General features: G+C 41.5%; 1 long non-coding RNA gene across 1 annotated transcript; it reads left to right on the top strand.

The window, feature by feature from the left end:
- The first annotated feature begins 65 nt into the window (after positions 1 to 65).
- LOC119869082 lies at positions 66 to 2,092 on the top strand. The gene is made up of 3 exons (XR_005386785.1): positions 66 to 203; positions 945 to 1,004; positions 2,039 to 2,092. It is a non-coding gene; the product is annotated as an uncharacterized LOC119869082 (long non-coding RNA).
- The last annotated feature ends 9,019 nt before the right edge of the window (positions 2,093 to 11,111 follow it).

The raw sequence follows: 11,111 nt of genomic DNA, 5'->3' as shown, positions 1-11,111 counted from the left end.
GGAGCACCCCTGCAATGTGCATTTTCGGGTCATATCCGCATATAAATGCCTGTTTTTAATACTTCATGCACAGGTTCTTAGCAGAGAGTCATGTTTTAGTTCTAGGATTATGCTTATTTCTTTCTTTAGGGTTGCTTTTGTAATGAATCAGCACTTACATACACCTCTACTAGGCAATCATGGAGTTGGCACCCCAAAGAAAGGTAATTTTCGGTCATTTTTAAAAATGTAACAAACACAATTATATTTGCATTTTAGGCCTCGTTTAATGATGTGACCTCTAGAATGCTTATCACATCAGTTCATCGTGTTTTTTATTTTATTATTTACTCATGATAGACACAGAGAGAGAGAGAGAGAGAGAGGCAGAGACGCAGGCAGAGGGAGAAGCAGGCTCCCTGCAGGGAGCCGGTCGCGGGACCCTATCCGGGTCTCCAGGATCAGGCCCTGGGCTGAAGGTGGCGCTAAACCACTGAGCCCCCGGAGCTGCCCGGTTCATCAGGTTTTGCGTCTGTGGTGCTCCGTCCTTGAATAGGACATTTCATACCACTCTTCCACAAACATTTAATGTCCTTTGAATTCTGAAAATTCTGTTCTAAAAATATTTGCAACAATTTGAAGGACTTTGAATTTGTGAAATTGTGAAATAAAGTTGAAACAGTAGAAAAGTTTATTCGGAGGGGATTGACCTCTGCACATGTGTTTGAGTTAAAATAATGATGTAAAAGTAAACTTTGTGTATTTCTTCCTGTACTTTAAACAGTATTTTCAGATTCTCAGTGTAGAATTAAACATTGCTGATACTAAAAAAGAAATACATCTTGTGTCTTCCCCCAAGTAATACTATGGTTGCCGAGTCGTGAGAAATAACACCACAGTGATTATGTCCTCAACTGCCAGGCTTTTTCTTTTTTTTTTCTCTCCTGCTACCGTATCATAATTAGCTTCACCACATGGACTGAATTCTATTAGCTGAGCAGAGACAGAGCAATGTCAGCTCTCAGGTGAGTATGGCTACTTCCAAACTTTTTGAATCTGCAAAATGTACAACTCAGAGCTAGTGAAAATTCCTCTCTCTTTCTTTCAATGACAGAGGATATTTACCCCCGGATCCTCTGGGATGGTATCTGAAACTCTGTAGACACTCCTGGAAACTTTAGGATTTTAGTACTTTTTTAAGTTGTCAGTAATGATGCAGTTTGTTGTACAAGTCTGCAGCTTAGGACCTCCAAGGACCTCTTCCTTATTTACAAATGTTTCATTGCCTTTTTAAAAATGTAAAATGCTCTTACCAATATTTTCTGTGTTTACAAGCAGTTTAGCTTGACTCTTCTATCGCAGGCCTAGTCTTTTCTTTAGCACGTTAGTTTGGGCGTGACTATTTGTCAAAGTACTGAGCGTTATGTATGCCTACTCCTTATATTTTGATGTCTGGTCTTCTCTTTGCAGCATTATATTTAATTTGAGCCAAACTCTATGTATTTAACATATCCTGAACGCATTATTCCTCAAATTCAACAAATTCTTTATCACTTAAATTCTAATTTGGAACTTGTCAAAGTTTTGTTTCATGAGTCTATAAGGAGTGGAAGCAAAACATTTGTAATGCTGTGTTTTTGTTGCTTTCACATGCATGATCTCAGTAATCACTTTGAGTTGTTATTAGCAGTGCAGCATTATTCCAGGTTTTTAGATCTAAGGACTGAGATTGAGGAATGTGTAGTAACTTACTCAGTGTTTTTTTTTTAATAAAAACTTAGTGTTTTTAATTAATGAATATTAGAATTGTTATTTTTCTGACTCTAATCCCATTGTCCTTTCTTGTACTAATTATCTCCCCTTGAGAATCTTTACATATAGGTACTTCGTATATTTTTTCCCCAAATAAATTTTGAATGAAAACAGATCAGATGATTACTGAAAAGAAAATCCTTCCCCTCCTGTAACTAGTATATGTTTTGAACTCAAATGTATCATTTTGCTTTTTATTTAGGAATTTTTTTAATGTATATATATTTTTTATTTATTTATGATACAGAGAGAGAGAGAGAGAGAGAGGCAGAGACACAGGCAGAGGGAGAAGCAGGCTCCATGCACCGGGAGCCCGACGTGGGACTCGATCCCAGGTCTCCAGGATCGCGCCCTGGGCCAAAGGCAGGCGCCAAACCGCTGCACCACCCAGGGAACCCTTATTTAGGAATTTAAAAAGGTTAAATAAGTTTTCACATCATTTCGTACAATGAATAATTCATTACCTGATACATATTTTTATCCTCCAAGGACTTAAATACAGTAGACACCTCTTGTGTATTATGACAGGAGGGGGAAGAGCCCACATGTACTGTTTGGTTCCCATGACCTTTTCTGTATCCTCCAGGGACACTTGCTGGTGTCCGCTCATTTCCTCCCTTGACACGTAGAGGGAGGCCACACTGAGGCAAGAGAAACATGGCATGTCTTTCTACCCTTTGAGAGGTGCTAAGCTTTTTCTCTGGCATTAATCCGGTTTTGCTTCTACATCAGGAAAGGAACCTCAAGAGGGAAAATACACCATCTTCTGGGTCCTGACCCCCATGTAGTCCAGGCTGTTGAGTTCCTCTCAACTGAGCATCTTCCATTGAATTGTTATTTCAAAGACCTCTGTGTTTCAGAAGCCTTCTAGTTTAGGACACCTGTTTCTGGGGCGCTCCCTCTCTCTGCACAAAAATACCAAGTCAGAAGGCCCAGAGCCCCGCAGCAGTGTCCTCTCCCAGTAGACCTGCTTAGCTGGGGAGAGTCACAGTCAAGTAGCAAAGCCAGCGCCAAAGGGCTCCCATTCCACTCTCCTTCCTACCTCGGAGAGGGAATTGAGACCTTTTCATGGTATCTGGAAACAAAGGAACTCTTTATCAGCAGGTTGAACCTTCCCTTTGGGCACAACTGTTCTTTAAATTAAGGTAAACATTGTTTTTTTTTTTTTTTTTTTACCTATTTAAAACATTAATGCCTTGGCTCTAATTTTGTCACCTTGCTGTATTTTAATTTCTCCAGGACAAAATAATCGGTTTACTTTTTTAGATTTTCAATCTGATTCTCCCCCTTATGCATTGCATATTATAACAAATAGTAATAGAACTTAGCCAAATAGGCTGTGACAATTAATTTTTTTTATTGGAGTTCAATTTGCCAACATTAGCATAACACCCAGTGCTCATCCCGCCAAGTGCCCCCCTCAGTGCCCATCACCCAGTCACCCCCACCCCCCCACCCTCCCCTTCCACTACCCCTTGTTCATTTCCCAGACCTAGGTGTCTCATGTTTTGTGACAATTAAATTAATAATTCATTTTGGTTGCAAGTGTTTAGGCCTTGTGCTTTGACTGATATATGCAAAAATGATAATTTATTACAAATAAATTCATATACTTGCACTATAGTTTGATGAACCAGTAAATTTTGTCTGCATGACTGTCATTAGACAGAAAGTTAGATCATTTCAAATATATATGTTTGACTTCATGAACACCTGAAATGACGGCTCGCGTAAGAACATGTTTTTGTTTTTTGTCCCTAAATTTGTATGAACTTACTTTAAGGTACTAAGTACACTCCTGTATTTCTGAAGTCTTGTACACTTAAATATAAAGAACTAAATATAACCACATTCAATTCACATTCCAAAATAATAGACTCAATTAATTTGCAAGTTCATTCTAAAGTCTTTCTTATTTTCAAGGAGTAATTCTGTTTGTAATATAGTAAGCCAAAGTATCTTTATGACTGAGTTTGCTCATAGGAATCGAGCAAATGAGCCTCTGCACAATGACACCGCTGAAACAGCCCTGCTAAGTTTTTCTCGCGTGGGAGTCAGGTGCATATTCTAATAGAAGGAGATGGCATTCCTGGTTCCCTGGGTGGAGGTCAGCTGGGCTCTGAGTGACTGTAAATAGCAGGAGGGGAAAAGGCTCACTGGAAATCCGAGTTTGTGGTGTCCAGGGGCCAGCAAAGTTATCTGCCTGACAGCGTCTCAGGGGGCTTTAACGCCCCAACCACCTTTTCCACTAGAAGATTTTAAATTGGATCCACGTGTCAGAGAGTCTAAGACCTAAATAATTTCAGAACATGGGAAATGTACCTGTTTCTTTCAAGTTGTTAATTAATGAATACTTCGATAAAAACCTTAGTATTTCCTTAGTGAAGAATTTGGGAGGCATCAACTCAGGTTGTAAACTCAGAGAGTGTGTGGTGGTTGACATGGGGAGTCTTGAGGCCCCAGGGCGAGCCCAGGATTGGTCAGGGCTTTTGTTCAGGTGAATGGGTTTTCCCTAGGCCTGTTTCAGATCCCTGAGCTCTTTTCATGGATGCTGGCTCTATCTCCTTTTTACCAGACACTTGGGATTTGTGATTCGTCATCTTCCTTTTCATAGTATCTTTGATCTTATTGATAAGTAAAATCTTGCCCCCCCCCCCCCATTTTTATCCATACCAGGTGTTACCTAGGCCCACTGCGCAATAGAAGTACTGGCAGCTCTGCTACCTGGTTCTGGTTTGCTGTAAACCATTAGGCCCAGACGACCAGACGTGATACCCTATAGGGTTTCAGGGTCTTGCTTGTCTCCTTTCCTTTCTCTCCTTTTTCAGAAATGCTTGTATTGCAATGTTAAAATTTTATGAAAGCATCATTGTTCCCTGCTTTTCGGTTTAGATGGAAACATAACTCTTTTTCTGAAAACATGAAAGTATCCCAAACCTAAACATTCCTAGAAAAAAGCATACCAATGTGCACATGCAGTTGTCTTTGCAAGTTTGCTAACAGTAATTTGGGTTGATTTGAAACTTCACTGACATTTATTTATTGAAAGATTTTGTTAATCAGAGGGAGAGAGTATACCAGGGAGAGGGGCAGAGAGAGAGGGAGAGGGAGAAGCAGGCTCCCCGCTGAGCAGGGAGCTCAAAGTGGGGCTGGATCCCAGGACCCTGGGATCATGACCTGAGCTGAAGGGACACTTCACCGACTGAGCCACCCAGGCACCCCAAAACCTTAGGTTACCTTTAAATGAGAGGATAATACAGTTTATAAATATTCTGAATTACATTTATCTAAAGAGATTCAAAATTTCCTATCAGAAGAGTATGAGCTTAACTCCTGGAATTGTCACTTGATTGTCCATTTGAAAGAACTGTGTTCCTTTGGCTAAGTTGTCATCATTACTTTCATTTTCTGTATTAAAAGATCATCATCAGGGTGTCTGGGGGGCTCACTGGATTAAGCCTCAGACTCTTGCTTTCTGCTCTTGATCTCATGAGTGCCCCACATTGGGCTCCATGCTGGCTGCTGGACATGGAGTCTACTTAAAAAAAAAAAAAAAAAAGGTTCGTCATCTTCCTCAGTGTTTATTCCTTATGAATGTCTGTAGGGTAAATACCGTTTTCTGTTCTACCACTGAAATGGGTACCTTATTCTCATGGATGCATTGAGATATTTTCCTCTTGTTGAGTGACCATCGTGTGATGTCTGTGGAGTGTTCTTGGTAAAACTTGTTGGTCACTTTATTCCTGCTGGCCTCAGGCTCACTGTCACCATGACTCGCCCACTGCTTATTGGTCTTCCCCTCTCATTTCTTCTCTTACCCCAATGGTTAGCAGTATTTTTTCCCTTTCTACCTTTTTTTTTTTTAATGATGGCCCATTTTAAGAAAAATAGTGCTTATAGGCTCTTTTTTGTTGTAAAAAAAATATTTATACCAGAAATAACTCTCGAGCCAAAATGGAGGAAAACATATGCTTATGTTTACACCTCGGCTTGCTTATGTTAAGGAGTGAGAGGTTGTCCTATGTTTTTTTTTTTTATTTTATTTATGATAGGCACACAGTGAGAGAGAGAGAGAGAGGCAGAGACATAGGCAGAGGGAGAAGCAGGCTCCATGCACCGGGAGCCTGACGTGGGATTCGAACCCGGTCTCCAGGATTGCGCCTTGGGCCAAAGGCAGGCGCTAAACCGCTGCGCCACCCAGGGATCCCAGGTTGGCCTATGTTATTGCCTCAGTGTTGCATGAGCTCAGGACTCCGTTTCTTCTGTCTTTTCCCATTTCTCCATCTGCAGACAGTATCCAGGGTAGAATAGAATTAATATCTTGTGATCATTTGCCACGGTTTAGTTGTGAACAAGTAGGACCGAACAGACATATAGCCCTGCTAAACGATCACTTCTATGTGGAAAATAGAAGTCACATCAATTCATCTAAAACCAAGGTTATTTATTATTTCTAGAAAATTTCCTTTTATATGTTACTGATTTAAACTCACAACTTATTAAGGTGCCTACAGAGATAAGTATATATCTTCCACGAAAGCTATCTTGTCAGTGTCTAGGAAATAGTTCCCAATTAAGTGGGTAATTTCAATGTTCTTTGGTTGCTTCCTGACAAGTGTTTTCTTGCTGAAATGGGTGTTTTCTAACTGCGACTTGATGAACGTTCCTGGTGGAAGTGAACAGAGGTGTCAGTGGTCCAGAAGGTCGGGTTCTCAGATCCTCATGTGTTGGCTGAAGTTTCCACCTTACTTTCTTGGCAAGGGATTTGGACCTCGTTAGAGTTCATTCTCGGGGCTCATCCGCAAGGGGATGGAAATCCCTCTCTCCGGGTCCCGCCTGCCTCTGGCTCCGCAGCCTCCCTGGAGCAGTGGCGGCCCTGCTCCTCCTGCGGCCCAGTGCTCAGGAGCTGCGAGGGGCTCCGGCCTCTGGGCCTCTGGGCCTCTGGGCCTCTGTGCTGCGGTTGCCCTGCAGGCCTGAGCGCACGTTCCTTGCCTTCCCTTCCTCGTGTGCTTCCGCTCCCCCTGGCCTTAGCACCTCGCAGGAGAGCCCCTTGCCCTCCCTGCCTTGCTTTTGTTCTCTTTTTGTTTTCTTTTTTTTAATAATAAATTTATTTTTTATTGCTTTTGTTTTCTAAGGCAGAATGGACTTCCCAGTGTTTGTGGTAATGACGTGCACTTAAGGATGTTTAAAGAAGTGGCCTTATAAAATGCATATTTGTATTATTAAGATAGTGCTCAGGTTGCCGCTCCAGAAAATAGGTCAGATCTTCCTGTGAGATCCAGGGGCCGGTTTCTCCCTGGTCCTTTTTTTTTTTTTTTTTTTTTAATTTTTATTTATTTATGATAGGCACACAGTGAGAGAGAGAGAGCGAGAGAGCAGAGACACAGGCAGAGGGAGAAGCAGGCTCCATGCACCGGTAGCCCGACGTGGGATTCGATCCTGCATCTCCAGAATCATGCCCTGGGCCAAAGGCAGGCACTAAACCGCTGCGCCACCCAGGGATCCCTCTCCCTGGTCTTAATTCCAGGAAAGGTTGTGCTTTTCTGAAACAAGTTGTCATTTGGTCTTAAGTACCAGCACATCCTCTATTAAGTGAGTTTTCCTCTTTCTGTTTACTGCTGTGTGTTATTTTCTTTTTGAAAATAATCTTAATTTCCTTATGGTATTTGTTAATTTTATCCATTCTAGAGAAAGCCTTTGTGCAGTACCGAGTATGCTAGAACTGTCATCCAAATAATGATATATTTTTCTAGACTGAAGAGATCTAGATGTATTATTGTGTTTCATATCTTTAATACTTGACCGGCTTTAAACAAAATAAATAGCTGTTCATGCATGACTGATAGGGTTTTAGTTTTTGTCACCCAGTGAAATAGGCTTGGGGATTAGCCATAGGTCATCATCAGTTTAAAGAGAGGAAAATGCACTTGTTTTAATATCTGTGTGATCGAGATACCAAGCTACATTTTCCTCTCTAGCAGAGATGTGTCACACGAGGTTGTAGCTGTGTTCAGTGTAGTGTGGATGGATGCAAAATGGAGGGAAACGTTCCAGTCTGAAGCATTGTCATCTTTTCTCCTAATGAGCCTAAAATTCTAACAAACAATGCACTTTTGGTTTTTTTGTATTGTTTTTTTTTTTTTTCAGCAGGTATAATATGCTTTCATTTTATTCATATGATAGTTTACCCAGTACAGCTCTAGGCTCCAACACCTTAAAAAATAACTCTCCTTTCCATACAAATATCACATCAAAATTCAGGTCCAGATTAATTTCACACACATTAACCTCCAACAGTTAAGCAACGATTTCCTCTGAGATACTTGCTACTCTCATTTCACAATGGATTTGGTTCATATAAATTGATGAAGACAACAGAAAAGAAAGAAAAGAAAAGAAATGAAACGAAAAGTGTTTTCTGGACTTAGGTGATTTTGCTTTGTTTTTAGTAAAACCTAAATGCATTTGTTAAGTTTGTGGTGTCTTGGGAAGACCAGAGACAATCCAGTTACACATTCTTTTTTTATTTTTTTATCACTTTTATTGTTTTCAGTTGTTTGATACTGTTTATTACATGGTTCAGATATTTGACTGCTCTGGTTGAAAATGCCTAAATCTTCTGAAGCTTTTTGAGGACATTAATTCTCTTCTTACTTCTGCCTGTCTACCGCTGAGCCCAGCACAGTGTCTTCCATGTGGCGGTTTCAGATATCTGGTCGATGATTTTTTTTTTTTTTTTTAATAAACTGACACCAAGAGGTTATAAGCTGTAACTTTATAATTTGTAGGACAAAAGCTCTGGACTTTGAAGGGAAGCCGTGATCACTGCTCGGTCCCTGCCCACCCCAAACTCTTAGGCCCCAGATGCAGCCACTCTGGACCCTTTGAGATGCTTGTCTGTTCTCCGCGTCCTTGTATCTGAAGAATGAGTATCTGCTGCAACTTCTTGGTTTCCAGGCTCGGGTGCTGTCCGCGTTCCTGCGTGGAAGGGACAGATTGGCGCCCCCTCGCATGCCTCCCCACGCACAAACTCACGCCTCCTCCCACCCGCGGTGCAGACACGGCTCTGCCGCAGAATCAGACCGATGGCCAGTGAGGGTGTTTCCTAACACGTAAGCACCAGGTGCAGCTCGGGAACCTGGAGGCTCACTGCCATTTCCAGGCTCGCACAAGTTTTCATTTCTGGAAATTATGGTTCGTGAGGCAGGATGAGGCCTAATCAACATGTGTGACTCTGGCTTAACAGTCCGGGTGTCGGTGGCCAACAGACCCCTCGCAGTCTGGAAAGCCAGCCGTGTGAGTCAGGGAGAAACAGAACCAACTGGAGGTAAGTGTGTAAGTAGATCTACTTTAGGGAGTTGGCTCACACGATGGTGGAGACTTGGTGACTCCAAAATCTGCGGGGGAAGGCCGGCAGCTGGAGGCCCAGGAAGAGCAGACTTCTCCCTTGCTCGGGGGAGTCAGCCTTTGTTCTAGGCAGGCCTTCACCTGATTGGACGAGGCCCACCCACATTATGGAGGGTGATTTGCTTTACTCAAAATTGCCTGATTTAAATTTTTTTAATTTTTATTTATTTATGATAGTCACACATGAGAGAAAGAGAGAGGCAGAGACATAGGCAGAGGGAGAAGCAGGCTCCATGCACCGGGAGCCCGACTTGGGATTCGATCCCGGTCTCCAGGATCGCGCCCTGGGCCAAAGGCAGGCACTAAACCGCTGCACCACCCAGGGATCCCGCCTGATTTAAATGTTAATCTCATCCAAAGCCACCCTCAGAGAAACAGCCAGAAAAGTGTTTGACCGGCTCTCTGAGACCACACTCCAGGCGACCTGACACATCAGATTAACCATCACACACATCAGAAATTCATCCTTGAGTGGAAAAATCTCCTCTTCATACACTCAATACACAGCAGCTGTTGTGGCGAACACTGTCGGTCTCGCACGCATCTCTCCTGCTCCGCGGACAGACAAGCCCCTTTCCCAAGACAAGGTCTTGGGAAATTCTTCACCCCTCTCCTGCTTGCTCTCTGGCTGGTGGAACTCCTGTCTTTTTCTTTCTTTCTTGGTTTGCTTCCTCAGTTTTGGTGGTTTGCTGAGACGTATTTTGAAAATATTGTCTTTCCATCTGTGGCTTGTCTTTTTATTCTTTATAAGAGCAGAAGTGTACATTTTCATGAAGATTAATTTATCATTTTTTTGTGTTTATGGATCATATTTATGTTGCATCAGAGAAATCTTAGTCCAACATAAATAAAAAGACATTTTCTTATATTTTCTTGTGGAAGTGTGATGTTTCAGGCTGTACATTTAGGACCGTGGTTAACTTTATGTTTGTATATGATGCAATTTATCAATTTCTTTCTTTCTTTCTTCTTTCTTTCTTTTTCTTTCTTTCTTCTTCTTCTTTCTTTTCTTTCTTTCCTTTTCCTTCTTCTTTCTTCTTCTCGTTCCTTTTTTGGTATTTATCTATCTCTAGCTGTTTCAGCACAGATTTGCTGAAAAGACTTTTCTTTCTCTGCTCCCTTTTATTTCTTTTTCCTGTCTTACTGAAGTGGCTGGAACCGCATAAGAATGTCACACAGAACAGTGAAAAGTGGAGGCCTTGTCCTGTCACTGATCTCAGAGGGAAAGTGTCTACTGCTCTTCTGTCAATGTGATGTTAGCTATGGTGTTTTTGTACACGACTTTAATCAGTTTGAAAAAGTTCCCTTCTGTTTTTAATTTGCTGGGGATGGATGCTGCTTTTTCTGCATTGAGATGACATGTGCGTTTTCCTTTCTGCTATTAATATGGTGGATTATACTAGTTGTTAATTTAATTTGATTTTTAAAAAAGATTTTGTTTACTTATTCATGAAAGACACACACACACAGAGGCAGAGGCATAGGCAGAGGGAGAAGCAGGCTTCCTGCAGGGACCCCGATGCAGGACTCGATCCTGGGACCCTGGGATCATGACCTGAGCTGAAGGCAGATGCTCAACCACTGAGCTACCCAGGTGTCCCCAATAGTTTAATTTTAAACCAACCTTGCATTGAACCTCAGTTGGTTGTGATTTATCTTTTTAAATATTGTTAGCTTCAATTTATTAACACTATGTTGAGAATGTTTACACCCATGCTTGTGAAAATATTATATTTTATTTTATTTTATTTTATTTTATTTTGGGGGAATGTCTTTGGTTTTGGTAGCAGAGACTTCGGCCACTTATGGGCAGGCCCTCGTCCACTTCTCTGCACAGTTTGTCTAGAATTGGTTTGATTTCTTTTTCTTTTTTTTTCTTGATTTTATTTATTTATTTGAGTGAGTGAGAGAGC

The sequence above is a fragment of the Canis lupus genome, unplaced genomic scaffold (genome assembly GCF_011100685.1).
Source record: "Canis lupus familiaris isolate Mischka breed German Shepherd unplaced genomic scaffold, alternate assembly UU_Cfam_GSD_1.0 chrUn_S148H308, whole genome shotgun sequence".
In the NCBI taxonomy this organism is placed as follows: domain Eukaryota; kingdom Metazoa; phylum Chordata; class Mammalia; order Carnivora; family Canidae; genus Canis; species Canis lupus.
Note: the sequence above shows the minus strand (reverse complement) of the source record. Positions and strands in the feature narration are given on the sequence as shown.